We start from the raw sequence: 18,807 nt of genomic DNA on the forward strand, positions 1-18,807 counted from the left end.
ACCATAATAAGCCTTACCATTCCCCGCCCTTTATTCTGAAATTAATTCAAGGAAGTCAAACCTATCAAGTCATATGAATGATAAATTAATAAAATAATAATTCTATAATAAAAAAATAAAAAAAATTCTTACGGGGCTTAGAGTAGACAGTGTCAAGTAGTTCTGCTAAGGCACTTAGTCATGTAAATGTGACTGGTTTGAAACTTCGGGGGAAAAAATCCAACCATGCTAAGGGCTAGTGTGGCCAAGGCCGGGTGTGATCCCTAGATGATTTTGACAACTTAGATGCACTTGGGTCGTGGCAATTCAAGCCACAAGTTAGGTGTGCCAGACTTCTCAAGACTCAAATTACCTAGTAAAAAAGAAGTAAAATAATAATATTTACTTTTACAGGTCCATCAAATGAAAATGGATTTGTAAGGATCCTAATTAAATAAATATTGAATTAATCGTAATAATTATTAATTAATCTTTAATCAAGATTAAGGGTTAATTAATTAATTATGTGCTAATCAAGATTAATGTTAATCATATGATACTAATGTATTCGTACTAGGTGTGGCTATGTAGCTAGGATATGCATACCTCATACATATACTATTAATACTTATAAGAATAAGTCACATAATTAAATCACTCAACGGGTAGGTTAATAACCTTACATAAGATTGATTAGGGAGTGGGAATTACATAAAATAATTTGTTAATTTTATTTTATTATTTGAATTTGTTGGATTTTATGGTAAGTTATTGATGTTGCTTGTTCTATCTACATTTATAATGGTTGAAAAAAATGTTGTTTTAACATTTTGAGAAAATACAAAATATTAAAACAATTGATTTGATTTTAAAAACTATTTGAATTGGTTTTTGATATATAGGAGGTTAAGGTTGTTTAGGATATTATGTCACATATCCATATCCATTTTCGCATATCCATTTTCCCTATATTATGCATTAATATTGAAAAGGAGAAAATAAAATAGAATTGAACATAACAACTCATAAATTATGCAAATTACCACTAAAAAATAATGAATATATGGAAAATAAATGACTTGGTCATTGAGACCCTTTGTCCACTATATATATGATTTGAAGCATTGGCTTGGGTGTGGAGGGGATTTAGAGAAGCGCTTGTGATAAGGGAGAAATCCCATATCTTTATACAAGTGCATGAACATGGGTGGATGTTGTACATGAATGGGGGGCTAGAATAATTTCTCCCTATTTGATGTGATCATGTTTCCCAATTTCTATCAGAGACGTTTGAAGCCCAAGCCAAGTGTTATAAGGGATGAGTCCTTGCACTTATATCTCTATTTGAATAAATATAAATAAACTCTTCTACAATTAATGGCTCAGTAAACATTTGATTTACTGTTAAATTATGATTTTATAGTGAATTGAGTTCTTGTATACTATCTTACTATGAATATGTATTTTTACGATGAAAATTACATCAATTAATCATATGATTTTTTTTTCTTTCTTTATAAAACTAATTACTACATGATCCATGGATTAAATAATGGATTTTAAACTAGGGAGAAGGCCCATTACATTAGCCAACCCAAACATACAAGAAGGTTTAATTCTGACCTAATAGGTTTGTTGTGAAGGATATGAAAACAACTTTTTTTTTGATGAGGGTATTATTGATACTAAGGATATACTCTATAATTTCTACAGTTTCCTTAATAAAAATTCAAGATTGACTACACTCATAGCTAGGACCAACAACCAGAAAATTTTTTTGGCATAAAATACTAGGACACATACATTTTTGAAGCATGCAATTGATGGTGAGGTTTACTATGGTTATTGGACTACCTAGGATTGTTCTCTCTAATGGTGAACATAAAGGGTGTGTTCTTGAAAACAATCACTATGCTGCATTTGAAACAATTAAGGCATGGAGAACAAAGACTTAGTTGGAACTTTTTCATAGTGACATATGACTAATGAGAAAACCATCTTTAGCAAGCATAAGATACGTTTTGATTTTTGTTGATGAATTTTTTAGGTATTCTTGGCTATATCTCTTGAATAATAAGGATAATGTCTATGCAAAACTCAAGGAATTTATGTCATTAGTTGAAAAATAATGTGATTATCCTATGAAATGATTATTTAACAATGGAATATAATACATGAGCAATGCTTTTGAGGCATACTTACTATATATATATATATATATATATATATATATATATATATATATATATATATATAGATATAATACACCTCAAACAAAATAGTGTTGCTAAGAGGAAGAATAAAACCTTGGTCAAAATGCCACGATGTTTGCTTCAAACCAATGAAATGCTAAATGGGTTTTGGATAGAGGTTGTTTACAACTTAAACTATCTTTTGAACACGATTACAACCATTGATGTATGGGATATGAATTCTCTTGAGAAACATAGTGATAGAAAACCATTAGTTAGCTACCTCATAACATTTGGATGCAAAATTTGCACTCACATTCCAAATGATATGAGAAAGAAGTTGGATGAAAACAATCATGCTTGTATTATGTTGAGCTACTCTAAAGAGTTAAAACCTTACATGTTGTTTGATTTATTCAAACAAGTAGTGATTTGTAAAATAATTGTTGGCTTTGATGGGTAAACATTAGGTATTGTTCTATTGAACTTATATTCTAGATTGTTAAGTAGTAATCCACTTGAAATTCTAAGGACTTTTGGACAGATTATCTACTACACTACATCCACTAATGTGTCAACACATATGTCAACTAGATAGTAGACTCATGTATCAAAATTGGATAATAATTGATTTTCCATAGATAGAGTCTTGCCTAAGTTTTGGTGGAACTAATCATTCAACTAGTGGTGATTTTGATGTTGGAGCTATCTCCATATTAATAATAATTTGTCTTCCCAAATGAGAGACTAAAATGATCGAAGCTAATAGAATTGACATGTATAATATAAATCACTGGTAGAAAACAAGACAATTATAAACACTATGATAGTGTTAATATAATGAAACATATGCTAGAGGCGTGCAATTATGATATGCAAATGCACATGGTTGATTTGAATGGGAGAATGCTATGGTTGATGAGTTTAATTCCTCGATGAAAAATTATATTTGGGATTTAATTCCTCAACTATAAGGAAATAAAGTGGTAAGTAGTAATGGCTATGTAAGTTTGAATTCACATTTGAAGGTGTTAATCAAAGGCATAAGAATTGGTTGGTCGAAAACTTATTTTCTCAACAAGAAGGTATCCACTACATTGAAACCTTTTCCCCTATTGAAAATTTGAACTCTGTTCAACTAATTATTTTACTTGTTCCTTGTTTTGCATGGAAGGTACATTGAATGGATGTGAATAATGTCAATCTCAATAAATATATATATAAACCCCCAGGGTTTGATGACAGCGAAAGATGAACTCCATTTGATTGGTTCTCTCACTTGTTGCTTGTTTTAGATGGAGATATATCAAATGGATGTAAAGAGTGTTTTTTTACATGGTAATCTCACTGAAGATATTTATATGGAGCAATCTATAGGTTTTGATGGTAGACAAAGAAGAACTCCATTTGATTGATTCTTTTGCTTGCTAGTTGTTTTGGATGGGAGGTATATTATATGGATGTAATTAAGAGTCCATTCTTACATGGTAATCTCACTAAATATATTTATATGGAGAAACCCTAAGCTGTAAGAAGGTTGGTAGTCTTTTATGCCGATTGAATAAATCCTTATATGGTTTGAAATAAGCTACCAAGATGTGATATGATAAGATTGATTGGTTCTTTCTCAATGTTGGTTTGAAACATTATGAAGTGGACATAATATTTATGTTTTACATGCCAATGATGATTAATTTAATTATTTCACTCTATGTTGATGATTAATCACGGTTCCATGTAGTATGGTCTGTTGTATTTCTTTATGGACAACTAGGTATTACAAACGAAAAATGGTATCTTTCTTTCTCAACTTAAATATGAATTGAATATATTACATATATTTAAAACAAAGGAATATAAACCATGTGATACACCTTAACAATTGAGAGGAAATATAACTAAAGAGTATGGTTCTTTGAATATCGATGCTACTCTCTACAAGAAGATTAGTGGTACCCTTATTTATCTAACTCAAAATTGACATGATATTTCCATTATTGTTATCATGGTATCTAACTTCATGCATTATCTAAGAAAGTCACAATTAATAGTATGTTGAGAAAATATGATCAATTATGCTTGAGCACTCTAGTGGTGTCTTTATACAACACCTTTTCTCTTCTTGGAATTTTTAACTCTCCACTTATATAATTCCTTAATAATTTGACACAATCCGTAATAGTAATTTTTTTGTTTTAAATGGATTTCATTGAGTCATCCCCTCCCATAATATGCATGTTGAATCTCCATGTTTCAATTCCTCATGATGTCATGGTTACTTAGCAGATGATCCATTGAGTTGATCCCTATGTGTCCATCCCTATGTTGCACAATGGAATAGACTGAAATGAGTTGATATGTATGCCCCATTACATATGCTATTTAATGGTTTTAACTGTGTATAGTTAACTGTTGTAAGAAAATTCTTAATAAAACAAAAAGATGCAATGGTAAACACACACATTAACACAATGATTTTACCTTGGAAACCCAAATCAGGAAAAATACAAAGATTTTTTAGTATGTTCTTCTTTACAACACACACACACACACACACACACACACACACATCCTTGCATCATCCATAAACTACCAATCCATTTACCCTGAATTATATTACAATTGTAGTTCCTTGACCAAAGCTACAAAAATAAGGGGTAAACCAACCCACACCACAAAAATACTAAAGATGAAAACTATGTATTGAAAACTATTATAAACATAATTACAAATATATATATAACAATAAATTAATTAATTAAGTGAAAATTCAAGGGGAAGATACCCTTTTACCTTGTGACCAGTCAGTGCTATAAGTAAACCATCACAAGGGTAGTTGTATCATAATTATTATTCATTATATCAAACAATACATATTTTTTGTACAATTATGTTTACACATGTAGAAATGGGATTGTTGTTATAGTGGTATCTTAACTAGCTCTAACTGTCGTTGTCTAGGAGAAAACACATTGCCATAATTCATGTTGCCGCCATCCCTCACAAACTCCACCTATTATGTATTTCCTTCATCTCCCTATCCTGTCCCTATCCGATCACCATTCCCTTCCATTGCTAAGGTCGCAACCGCCACCACTTGAGTCTTACCACCGCCCAACTCCCTGCTACTGCTTGAGTTCCTACCTCCATTTATCAAGTCCTTTTGCCATCTGATTCTTTGTTTCTACCAATTAAGTCCCTACCATTGTCTATTCCATACCACACTACTCAATCCCTCCCCGCTAGCCCTCATGTTCTATTCCAAAATTTTTATTTATATTCGATAGATAATTAATAATAATTAATAATTATTTAATAATTAATAATTAAGAGTTATTTAATTATTATAAATCCTTTTATAAAATAAATAATAATTAATTAAAATATTATATTATATATAAAAATTTAAATAAGGAAAAAAGGATATATATATATATATATATATATATATATTATTAAAAAAAATTGAAGTAAGGTTTGTGAGAAAAATGGTGCACGACGAAGAAATTCTTGTAGATATTAATCAATATAGAGATGAAGCCAATAACGTAGGACATCGTCTTGAAAATGTTGAAAGAGGCAGATGGAGTTTAGGGAAAGATAAAAGGCATTAATTGAAAAAATGAATCAACTAATATAGAAGGGAAACATAATTGATAATCTAATCACAAGGTCTAAAGGTCGATGGCAAATCATGTTAAGAATGAGGAAAAATGATACAGATGAAACTAATAAGACACATAACTACCACAGTGAAAAAATTAATAAACTAATTGAGAAAGTAGATGTATTAATGGCACAAGGGCCTTAGTTTATCAAAGGCTAACACCAAGTCCAAAAAATACAAGTGAAAAGGATCATCAAGGACCACCTAATTTTTTTTTTTTAGGAAGTCAATATCACACAAATATTCCAATTAAAATCATCAATGAATTAAAAAGGAATTACCAAAGCATGGTGGTAAGGACCATAGAGGAGTAGTTTTCTAGGTTAACAAAATTAAAGTGATTTTTGAAACAAACCCCTTTTTAGGCAAAAGAGAAAAGATAAGGACAATTTCCAACAATTTAGAACAGGATGCGATTAGTTCCTATGGTGGACAAAAAATTATGATGTTCATTCCTTTCATTGGAAAAATTTTATGTTTTCCTTATTAAGGATTAACGATGAAGAAGGTGATGCTTTGTACAAAAAAATTGTACATATTAAATGGTAGGGAAATTTAAATGACTATGGACACGAATGGGAAGTTTTGGAAACTAGACAAAATGGACTGACATAAGAACAAAAGCTAAAATTTTACACTTTTGGACTAAAATATTATATCCATGGTGAAATAAAGCTATGGAATCCTAAAACAATTGAGGATGCTATTGACACAACAAAATTGATCGAACAAAATAACAAGTTCAACAAGCCATCTTTTACAGGCCCAAAAAAATCAAGCAGATACTCAAATGAAAGGTAAAAAGGTACCCCACAAAAAATTCTGACAAGTATATGCCTCCTCCCTTAAGAGAATAAGAGAATTAGCACTAGGGATTAGATAATAAATGGGTCAACAAATGTAGGTATTGTGAAGACCACTAGACACCAAAGCACAAATGAAACATCAAAAAATTATATACATGTGAATCATAGGTAGAATTTGACACATCAAACAATGAATTCGAAACAGAATGTAAGAAACAAAATAATATTCAAAATACAAGAGATGAGAAGGCCATGCCCAAGATATAACTTGCCAAAATAATAGGAATAGTGAAACCTCAAACATTGAAACTAAGAGGGAATGTAAAAAAAAAATGTCACTGTACACATATACATAGGAAGCACCCATAACTTCACATATATAAATGTCACAAAAAGGCTAATCTATTTGTATATCTCGCCATAAACATAAGATGACGGTAACAAATGGAAAACAAATTTATGGAATTGGAAAGTTCCACAAATTCAAGCAACAATTAGAATATTATGAATTAGAATCTAGAATCTACACCATGTCCTTAGGAGGAGTAGACATGATATTTGGAATTCAATGGCTGCAAAACTTAGGGACCTATTCTGCAAACCACCATAAATAATATATAAAATTCAAATGGGAAGAAAGAAAATATAGATTTTTTTATATTGCAACCTATACCAACTAAACTGCATCTTCTTATCAGATCATGAAACTATTTTGAAATGGAGCACAAGTATACGTTGCATAGTGCCATCAAACAAAGATAGTAGCACCAAAAATAGTGCATTATCAACACCCATAGATTAAAGCATTACTCCACAAATATGACAAGGTATTCCAAGACTTACATATGAAGTTTCCTTTGGAAATAATGATAGAACATATAATCAAATTTAAACTAGACTCAACACCGATTGAATATCTAACCATATCGATATCCTCACCACCATAAAACAAAAGTACAAAAATCAATTTGAGACCTATTATGGTCTGGAGGTATTACAATGAGAAGAGGCCATATGCATCCCTATTAGTGTTGGTTCAGGAAAAATACGGATCCTTCAGACTATGCATAAATTATCACGGCCTAAACAAGATAACTATAAAAAAAATTTTCCTATCCCATTTATAGATGAAATGTTAGAGGATCTACATAGAGCAAAATATTTATGAAAATTAGATCTAAGTCAGGGATATTATCAAATCCAATTAAGGCCAGAAGATGTGCCAAATAATACTTTTATAAATCATGAAGGTCACTATGAATTTAAGAGGATGAAGTTTGGATTAACCAAAGCTCCTACCATCTTCTAAGCAACCATGAACGAACTCTTTAAAACCTACCTAAGAAAGCTCTAGTAGTATTTTTTAATGAAATTATTATCTATAACAAGATATGGAAGGAGCATCTTAAGAATTTGGAGCAAGTACTTTCTCTCTTAGAAGAAAATAAATTCTATGAAAAAATATCCAAATGTATTTATGGTAAGAAAGAAGTCAAATACCTTAGCCATGTCATATCCAAGGAAGGAGTTAAGGTAGGTTCTAGTAAAAAAAAAAAGAAATCATGGAATGACCTATGCAAAATAACAAATCAAAACTAAGAGGATTCCTAGGATTAACAAGTTATGATAGAAAATTTCATCAAGGATTATGCTCAATTAATAAGACCACTATCTAGCCCATTGAAGAAAAATTCCTTCTAGTGGAGTCACCAAGCAGAGGAGTGTTTTGAAGAATTAAAAAAGTTGTCTTCTACACTTATGTTAGCAACACTATATTTCAAAAAACCCCTTGTGGTATAGTGTGATGCTTAAAGGATTTCCATAGGTTCAAAATTAATGAAAAATGACCATTCAATAGCTTTTGAGAGTAGAAAACTCAACAAGAAGGAAAATCTAAAATCTAAATATGATAAAGAGATGCTGGCCTATACCCATAAGCTAGCCAATTGGTGATAATTCCTATTAGGCATAAAATTCTCAACATATGTGGATCACAACAATATTCAATTCTTATTACAATAGAAAACATTATCCACCAAGCAACAAAAATGGATTTAAAAACTTTCCACATTTGACATGGCAAAGACAATGTAGTTGTTGATGCATTGTCACAAAAGGATGATGAAATAACAACACGTGTAACAACAATGTTGATTCCCAATTGGTTAGATGGAATTCAGATTGAGTATGCCAAGGATCCTAAATATTATTCCACAATCAACAATTTGGACCAAAATCAAAATTTTGAATGGAAAAATAACATTTTATCTAATTCCATATTCAAATTTTAAAATGGTAGTCTTAAAGTAGTTACATAATTCCCCAACAACATGACACAATAGATTTTTTCAAACATACTATATTGCACCCCAATCCTTTTTTTGGAAATGGATGAGTAAATACATTTAAGAAGTTTGTCGTTGAATGTTACATATGTCAAAAAAATAAAAATGAAAATATCATGACACCGGGGTTAATTTTCCCCTTACAAATTCCTAACCAAAAATTGGAAGAGATATCAATGGGATTCATCAAAGGATTACCCATGTTTGATGAAAAAGATAAGATTTTTTCACTGTCGATAGATTAACTAAATATGCACAATTTATGTCAATAAAAGAAATGGATTCAACAAAATAGATTTCTAATGTCTTCTATAAAAACATCTATAAGTTACATGGTTTTCAGAAGGTCATTGTGAGTGGTAAGGATCGAAAATTTAAAAGGAAGTTTTGGAGATAATTTTGCAAATAAACTAGAATATACCTTAATATCAGTTCAAATTACCATTCATAAACATATGGACAAACAAAAATTGTAATATTTTTTTAGAAACTTACCTTCACTGTTTTGTAATAGATAAACAAAACAAGTGGTCCAAATGGTAGAATTTGTTGGATTCACATTTACACTAAGAGGGTGGTGAATAAGTGTAATGACATCTTTTTACTTATTTAAATATTATAACATCATAAACATCAATCTCATAAACTGAACAAGTAACACAAGATATTCGTGGAAACCATTACGGGAGTGTTGTAGCGGATACAACCACCCTCCAAAATTTTGCCTACACTTCATTTTGGAGCCTCCCTACTAAATTCCCAGTAGCTTATCCTACACTACCCAGGTACTTATGCTTTCATTTGAGTTTTATCCTTCACTTTAGAACTTTTGATTTCTTACTTGCTTTTCTCTCTAACCACAAGCTGACCTACCCACTTGGTTGCAATCCGGTTCTAGCACTGCCTTGGCAGTTTGTGTAATCCTAGAGGGCAACCAACCTTGCTCTCAGGAAATGCGCAGTTCAACCCAATAGTGAGCTTCGGCTCTATAATTGCACAAACGCAGCTGGCAACTTGTCTTCAGCTGGGGAATTTCTCAAAGCATGAGAGGCAACTAGAGCCACTCAGCCCAGAAAGCGCAGAACCTACTGTGCTCAGAAGACTGTTCAGTGCATGAACTAGAGAGTTGCCCAGTCCTTCCCAAAAATGCGCAATATTTCTGGGAAATGAATGGTATTTTTCCTGAAAAGAAAGAAGCTAAAGGGAAGATAAAATCCCTGGGAAGTAGGGATCCATTAATAGTTTCTTGAAGGTGATACATTACACTCTTTATAAGTTTTTGCCAAGTGTCACTGTTGTCCTTGATCTCAAGCATACGTGTCATGAATTCCATGTTACCTAACTCTATGTAATGGAGACCTTTAGAGCTCACTTACACATTCGATCATCAAGCTCTAACTTCCCTAGGAGATCAAGGAGCCTTCAGAGAATTGTCATCACTTTTCGGGGTGAGTTTTGTTTTTATCACCTTTTGTTGCTTTTTCTGTCGCTTTTGTTTGTTGAGCTTGTGAGAGTGTTGTTTTAGTCATTTTTTTGAATGACATATGACATTTTAACTTGTAGAAGTGTTGTTTCAATTTATACATTGCCTTCGCCAAGCATCGCATTATTTTTCCTGTTTTTGCACCAACATTTGCCATGCGACGACTCCCTTCACATGCCTCGTATTCCTTCAGCTCGATTCATTGCTACACTTTTTCTACATGCATACATATACACTTAGTCAGATCTACACTCATCCTTACATTTTCCTTCAGATCTGCTTTTTTTATCACTCCCCATGAACAGATTTGGGCTCCCCTTGCCCAGATCCCAAACTTCACTGCATGCACTGCGCAATCTAGGAGCTCAAGGCCTCTGCCTTTGCTTCTAAAATTGCATAGACCCTATCTTGGGTTGGTTCCAACTGCGCACTGCATAGTTCCAGGAGCCAGTCTCCTAGCTTGGTCACTGAGACTGCGCAATGCATAGTCTCTCCCAAGCCCTGACCCAGACTGAACTGTACATTGAAGTGCACAATTCGCGAAGCTAATATGACTTTGACGGATGGAAAACACCACGAATGGTTTGTAGCATTGCTAATGCTGCATTTAAGGAATTCACTGTCACAACAAAGGTTAACAACTCAGGCAGAGGCCTTGGAGATCACGATGAGGCTTCATGAGACCCTAATATAGGATCCTAACTTGGGAGTTCAGCAGATCCACACGCAGTTGAAAAACTTATGCCTAGAGATGCAGAGTCTAAAACAGGACAGGATGGCTCGTCCGGAAGTGCGCAAAGAGGTATGGTGTGTTAAATGTAAGGGTCAGGGTCATGACAAGGACCACTGCCCAGTATTCATGAATTACCTCGTGGGAGGAGGACCGATGCTGTTAAGACCAAAGGCACAAGCAGGACCTAGCATAGTGCCTAATTTGTGGTGTGCAATTTGTCAAATAGGAGGAAATCATGCTACGAACAACTGCCATTTGTTGCAGAAGTACACGTAGAATTCACAGCAATTGTTATGTAATTTCTGTAGATCAGTGGGACATGATGAGCACACCTATAAAAGCTATGAGCTGATGATGGATAGGACTCCCATCTACAGAGTTCAGGCTGAAACGCGACCCCTTGACCAGAACACAGGGGTGGCATGAATCGGATTTCAGGGGCGTGGATGAGGCCAAGGTGGAGGAGGACCTGAAAGAGGTCGCGGAAAATTGATATGTTACAATTGTGGTGGGCCAGGACATTATGCCTGTGATTGTACAAATCCAACATGTCCATCATGTCTGTATTGTACCTTGTTTGATCATGAGATGGAGGATTGTCCCACACTGATAGCGAGGCTACGCGACAAGGGAGCACTCCAACCTCCCCCAACTCAGAACTTGCATATGATGAGGTATGAGCCGCGTGAGGAAGACCCTAGTGTGAACATTGTGCACCGAGGTAGAATTACGACAGGGGATGATAAAGGAAAACAACCTTAAGATAGTACTTGGGTTCGCAAGGCTCTGATGAAAGAACCAGAGGTTGATTTGGAGTGTGCTAGGGAAACCTTCATGGAAGCTAGGAAGAGCTTTGTATGATGCCTCCACTTTAGGAAGCAAAGACAGACCAGAGCAAAAAATGGACCCATCAATGCTCATGACATTTCTAGAAACATGCATGAAGCTATTGCGTGACAGTAAGGCTGTAAAGGGATTGCAGGAACTCATAAATAGATGCGCTGGGACCGTGCCAGGAGAACTGTGCGTAGTCCGGAAGATTGGAAAGCATGCGACGAGGACGAGAAGAGAAATGAGGTTGACCATGTAGATTGAGAATATGAGATGGACCAGTTAATTTTGGACCTAGGGTCGGACATGAACATTCTACCGAAGTAAACATGGGAGTGCATGGGAAGGCCTACGCTACAATGGTCTCTTATCCAGTTGCGAATGGCGAAACGGAAAAAGATCATAACTATGGGGAGATTGCAGGGAATCACCGTGGATATTGAAGGGGCAAGTGCGCTAGAAAACTTTGAACTGATAGAGATTGTTGATGACAACAATCCCTACCCCGCGCTATTAGGAATAGACTGGGCCACTGACATGAACGAGGTGATAAATCTGAAGAAGCACAAGATGATTTTTGAGAAAAAGTCTCTGTGCATAGTTGTAACTTTGGACCCTACTGAAGGATCATGCTACACTGAGCCAGTGCACGACTATGAAAGTGACGATGAATTAGACTGCATCTACAAGATAACCGCGCAAGAGCAAGACTGGGTAAATCCCACCGCGGATGGATGAATCTCATGGGAGCGTGAAAGATCTTGTACATCGGACTCTGATGAAGAGATAGAGTGATGGAATAATCGGTTACACGTGGTGACCACGCTGAATTGAAACATGATGAAAATATCACTGCGTTGCGTATCAACGAAAGTAAGGGATCTTCCTACTTATGATGGGTTAAGTGAGGTAGATGCTTTCTTGAATAGATTTGAAAGAGAGGTGCCAGAACAATAATGTTTTGAGGCTTTGAAATGGGTACTATGCGTTACACCCGCGAGGTGGTGGGGTACGCACCAAGGAAGCTTTGAGGGCTTATGCAAATGTAGGAGAATGATGCACATGAATTTTGGGAAGCCTCAGATGCGTCTAAAAGACAAGTATGACAGACAAGATGATCCACGCACGCATTTGTCCAGGTGGGTACAGGAATATGGTAAACAACCTGCATAGATGCACATGGACTTCACTTTCGAGAACACAGTCAATAAGCATGTGTTGGCAAGGAAATTGCGCAAATGGTCCCTCCAGTTGGGACGACGAAGTGTGGAAAGAATGAGTGTGCATAAGGTTATCCACGTAGAAGCCTTTAACGAAGTGTGCGAAGCACTGAATAGGGTATATAATGTGTAGCAGAGTGATTGGGACCTGCGCATACCAGTAGCTCTATGGGCTTATAGGAAAACATGCATGAAACTAAAGGGGAAGACGCCTTCTAGGTTGGCCTTTGGAGCAAACACTATAGTCCTAGTAGAGTACAATATGCCTAGTCCGCGCATAGCATCGCCGGTAGATATGGCGGTTCGCGAAGCCTTGGAAGAAGGAATAAAGAAATTGAACGAAGAAGAACGCTTGGGACCTAAGGAAGAAATACGACAAGGTGATCTTAGGCTACAAGAACTCATGAAAGAAAGAGTGTGCTTAAGGGAGAAAAGCACTTTGGTGGAAGCGGAAGTCAAGAAGCTTGAGGAAGAAATAAAGAAGGATTTACTTGATAAGAAAACTGGGGTGATAAAACAGGGTGCACATGACTACGGTGACGAATTTGGGGACTACCACCGAGAGTTGATCAACTTGATGCCTTGGATTGGACCGTATATGACTAAAAGGGTCACGCACGGTGGCACGATGCAGATAGTAAAGTTCACAATGCAGACAGTAAAAATAAAAGGCTGATTTTTTCCTGGAAAAGTGACGGATGACTGGTTGGAATCCTATGCAGGTGGAACAACCACCTGACTAGCTGTAGGAAGTACATTCTTAGCACTCCAGGTAGTTGAAAGGAGGTGCGGGACTATAAACTACTCTACCCAAGAGCTACGTGATGTCGGGGTTGCACGCAGGAGCAAAGTGTCACAAGGTCCGCGATTGTGCAAGGGAGGCTACGCTGCCACGCGGATTGGCTGGAAAGTGACTATTGTAGTCACTACTCACGATGTGATGCTTGACTTGAGACCAAATGGAGCGGGTGTCAGGCATTTAAGACGAGCCTTATGGGCAAGATTTGGGAAAATCTTCCGCCAAGGGAGCATTAATGGACCGAATTTGGGGGGACTGGTCGAATGTAAACTCAAAAGGTGCTATCAATTGAAAAGGGATGCCCAACAAACAACACTTGGTCATTTGCGAATTGTGTTGTTGTGTGCCCCACGTATGCTGAGCCGAGACCTATTTTTCCTATGGAGAGCATTGTTTGAGCACCTGATTGAATGGTTGAGAGAGTTCTGGGCAAATAAAATGGCAGCGTCTAAAGAAGCCAGGGAAATCATAGAAATGACTGCCGAAGAAGCCGTGTAGGCCATGACCATAGGAGATTCCCTTGAGAGTGCCGATATTGTTGCAGAAATCCCTAAACCACCGCGCATGCCGAGACCAAAGAAGGATAAGTAGCCAATGGTTCATGTTTGTGTGTCCCCTTGAAACCCGCTGCGAACTAGATTAACAATGCAGGAAAAAGGGAAAGCGGTTAACCTGGAAATCGATGAGGAGGAAGAATACCTTGAGGATATCATGATTGAAGAGGATGAGGACGAGGGCATGGAGGAAGAAACCAAGGGCACATTCCCTCTAACCAAGCTCCCCACATATGTCCCTCCACAGAAAGGGAAGGCAAAGGTGCCCAAGGACCTCGATGAGAGAAAGAGCTCTCTGCAGACTCCGCTCCTTTCGGATGATATCATTTTTGAAGGAACACACTTGGGAAGGGTTTCGAGCTTAAAGTTCAAAGACTAGGATCTCGCTGACCACGATAAATTCCCTCACTTAGCGACTGCACATCTCATGAAGCCAAAGAAACACACCGTGGTGGGAGTCATATAGTTGGAGTTGCACAAGTGGTTACGTGGAGTCGAAATGGCAGGGTTGTTGAACCTGCTCTGTGTGCCGCATTACCATCGTGCCCCAGTGACTATCTTCATCATTAGGCAGTTGCTCTACCTGGACCACCTAATCCATCGAATTACTCGACTCCTATGCAAAGGAGAAGACCTCGCAAACATTTCGAAGGGTAAAAGCAGTGATTTGGCCATCGCGGAGGCCATGAAAAAGAAATACAAGGTGGAGAAGAAAAAGAGGGGCTACTCAATCTCTCATATCAACAACAAGGTAGTTAGAGTTGTGACTCAGATACTGGCAGGTAATTTCATGTGGAAGTGTCGCTCGAATGAGGTGCCCGCGCCGGTGGTTGCACTTGCTGAATAGTGCGTAGAGGGGGTCTAGTTTAATTGGTCCGAATTTTTGTGCAAGGAGTTCTTGGAGAATTTCCACGAGGCACAGGAACAAGGGAAAACATTCCACTATGCATGGCTTCTGCTATCCATAGTGCTGGTGGCTAGGGAATTGCCTGAGGACAGCCAATTCCCCACAGTTGCAAGGGATCTCCTAGAAGCTGTGAAGTACACTTCGTTGTGGGCTACTAAAGATGTGCATTGCATCCGCGACAGTAAAATATTTTGGGTGTTCACGAATATGAACATCAGAATGCGGATTAACCACAAGCCGTGGTTATCACCCACTGTCTACAACAGCCTACAAAGTTTCACAGAGTTTAAAGTAGACTTTCATCACATCTACCTCAGGGTGCGCAAGGACCTTGAAAAGAAGTGAAATGAACTACCATACATAGCCACAGATGATGTGATCTTGGACGTACTTGAGACATGGCCACTGGAATGGCACGCTCTAGACATCTCTGTGGTGGAATAGTCTGATGCGCACAAAAAGGAGGAGGCCAAACTCCGTGTGGCAGAGTTGGCGGAAAAAAGAAGAAAAGAAGTAGCAGCAGCAAAGGTGCAGGAGGCACGGGATGTTGCGCAGACAGTAGCATAACAACAAAAGGCCACAACAACAACAAAAAAGGCAGCAGAGATGAAGCGCGAGGGCTAGAAGTTGCCTTCACCTGAGAGGAGAAAGAGATGGAAACAGAGGTAGAGGAGGGTGGCGCATACCCACAGACAGCATCAACACAATTGAAGCACCAGCGCCTAAGAGAGAAGATGGGGTCGTGTAAGAAGGTAAAAGTGTCTAAGTTGTCTATCGACCCGATCACCCTTATTAAGGGGGATCTACATGATATAGGAGAGACGGTGCACGACGTCACCATAGAGGCCCTCTAGAACTTTGCAGAGGAGAATTAGATTGTGTTGGGGGCCCTATGAGCATAGATTCAGGAGTTATAGGTACGCACTCCTCAGGATGGTAATCTCTTGACCAGCCTCATAGTAGGAACAGTTGCAGCCGAGGAAATGTTACACGCTCGTACGACCAACACAATAGTGCTGCCAAAAGGGGCACTAGTTACAACAAATGAGGCCGAAAGGCCTACGGTTAGTACATTGAAGGGAATAGGGATCAACATGGCTATGCTCCGTTTGGAGACGCTCTATGTTCTGCAGGATGGGATTACTCTAGAACTGCGGGCTAGGGAGAGCTATGCACTGCAGGTGTTGAGTGAACAAAGGATCAACATGGAGTAGTTGAGCTTGCAACGCAATGAGGTCGTGTCTCAGAATAGGTAGATGGTACAGGTAATTGAAGAAGCCTGCCAGATGGTCCCTGAGCTGGCCATCCCAGCAGAAGCACTAGTAGAGGCGTGCATCCAGAGATTAGCAGCAGGAGTGCGTGAGGCGCGAGAAGAAATGTCCAAGGTTCAACTGGAGCTAAACCTTCAGATAGTAGAGCTGCGGTTGAAGGCACAACCTTCAACTCCTCCAGAGGTTAGGGAACAACGTGCTAGCACCATTACATCAGGGATGGAGGAAATCAACAGTGCAGTGAGGGACTGCACCAAAATGTTGGAAGAATCGTTCAAGGTCCTCACAAATTTGCAGGAGGACCCGAACATACAACACTTAGAAACAGAGGCACATGAGCTACAACAATAGTATGAAAACATCAAGGGGACTACGTAGACGGTGGCCCTCACACAGAGGCTCGCATGAATGCAACATTCCAAAGTGCTTAAGGAGCAAGTAGACGCAGCGTGACACAAAGAAGTGGTTTTGAAAGCGTGTGTTTAGCCTTGGATCGATGAGGCCTTCATAATCACTACAACAATTGAAGGTAAGCTCGTGCAGATGTAGGGGACCCAAGAACAGATACAGGGGAGCAGTTCCGACATTGCGGTTTCAGAACAACGCGTACAAGAGATACATCAAGCAGCCTCTCAGTACGCTACCAACCTTGCAGCCGTCCAAGCAGAGTTGGGATGTCTCCACGCAAAGATCTCCGCATCGACAAGGTGACTTGAGGATGAGTCATGATGTTTGTGTTGGGGGCCTGTTGGGCGTGGGATTCCCCCAAGGCAAGTTTTTGGGCTTAAAGCCCAAGTTTTGACTAAGTCCATTGTAAAGACTCAATGATTTGTGGGTACGGAGTGCGAAGTTGTAATGGAGTCATAGGGTTGTCTGCCCTTACTTTTGTAATGTAATGTCGGTTTGAGAGATCTACCGATGGTCTGCGGACCATGGGATTGTATAAATAGAGTGAGGCTCTAAGTATACAGAGACATCTAAGGAATCAAAGATAGAAGATCGAATAAGGGAGCATTGAGTCTAAGTGTAGAGTCGTGTCTTTGGGTTGTATAGTAGGCAAAGGCTCTCCAGCTGAGTGTGCAGAGGCCTAGTAGTCCGCAACTGAGTGCGCGGACCCCTGCAGTTGAGTGTGTAGGGCAGGTTGAGTTTGTAACCATTGGAAGCATTAATAAAGAGAAGTTTTACCATATTTCTGTGTATCTTTTCCTGTTTTATGCATTGAAGTATATTGGGTATGAATTGCAAGTTTACTATTTATTTACTGCATGAAATTATATGAATGTGCTGAATAAGTGAATATAATATAAGGTATCTGTTTATGCGAAGATAACTAACTGTTATAAGAAGATAAGTAAGATCCGCGAGGTGACTTGGGGAAATAGTGCAGATCGCTGCTCTAGCAGCGTGAAAGCTCCTTAGCCCCTGGTTAGGGCTGCGTGAAGGTGAATATAATAGGGTGCAAAGGCCTCGCAGGTTAGGGAAGTGCACAAAGTAACTTGCGCAAAGGTATTCACAGTTGGACTAAATCAACCCCTCAGACATCTCAAGGGTGCGGAAACCTGGTTCTAGCATCCCCCCATACTGCTTCGGGTTAGACCTCAGTCCATGCTCCGCGGACTGTTGCAGAAAGGGCCAGTAGTATAGGGATTTGTTTGGCTAATTAACTTCGAACCTGGGTCAAGCCCCAACAAGCCAACAAAGAAGGTTGTTGTTGAACTTGCCAGAGGAAGGAGTTAGTTGCAGAAGAGGTACACAGGTGCAGATGCTGAGGGATAAGATGATGTTAGGCAACCCGAGTTTGGGAGAAAAGAATTTTGGAATCAGGAAGAGGAGGAAGGACATTTCTTGCAGGTTGTGGAAAAAGAATCGCAATAGGAGACCAGAGGAGGACCGTCTCGAAAGGTTGCGGAAATGAAATCGCAACAGGGAATGGACGGGGAATCCTTCCTGTAGGTTGTGGAAGTAGGCTCACGAGATCAACACCCATGTTGGCATGAGGAAAGAGATGACTAAAATGTGG

The sequence above is a fragment of the Pinus tabuliformis genome, chromosome 3_2, assembly GCF_031772625.1.
Source record: "Pinus tabuliformis cultivar Carrire ecotype Pingquan chromosome 3_2, CPIR1, whole genome shotgun sequence".
Classification (NCBI taxonomy): domain Eukaryota; kingdom Viridiplantae; phylum Streptophyta; class Pinopsida; order Pinales; family Pinaceae; genus Pinus; species Pinus tabuliformis.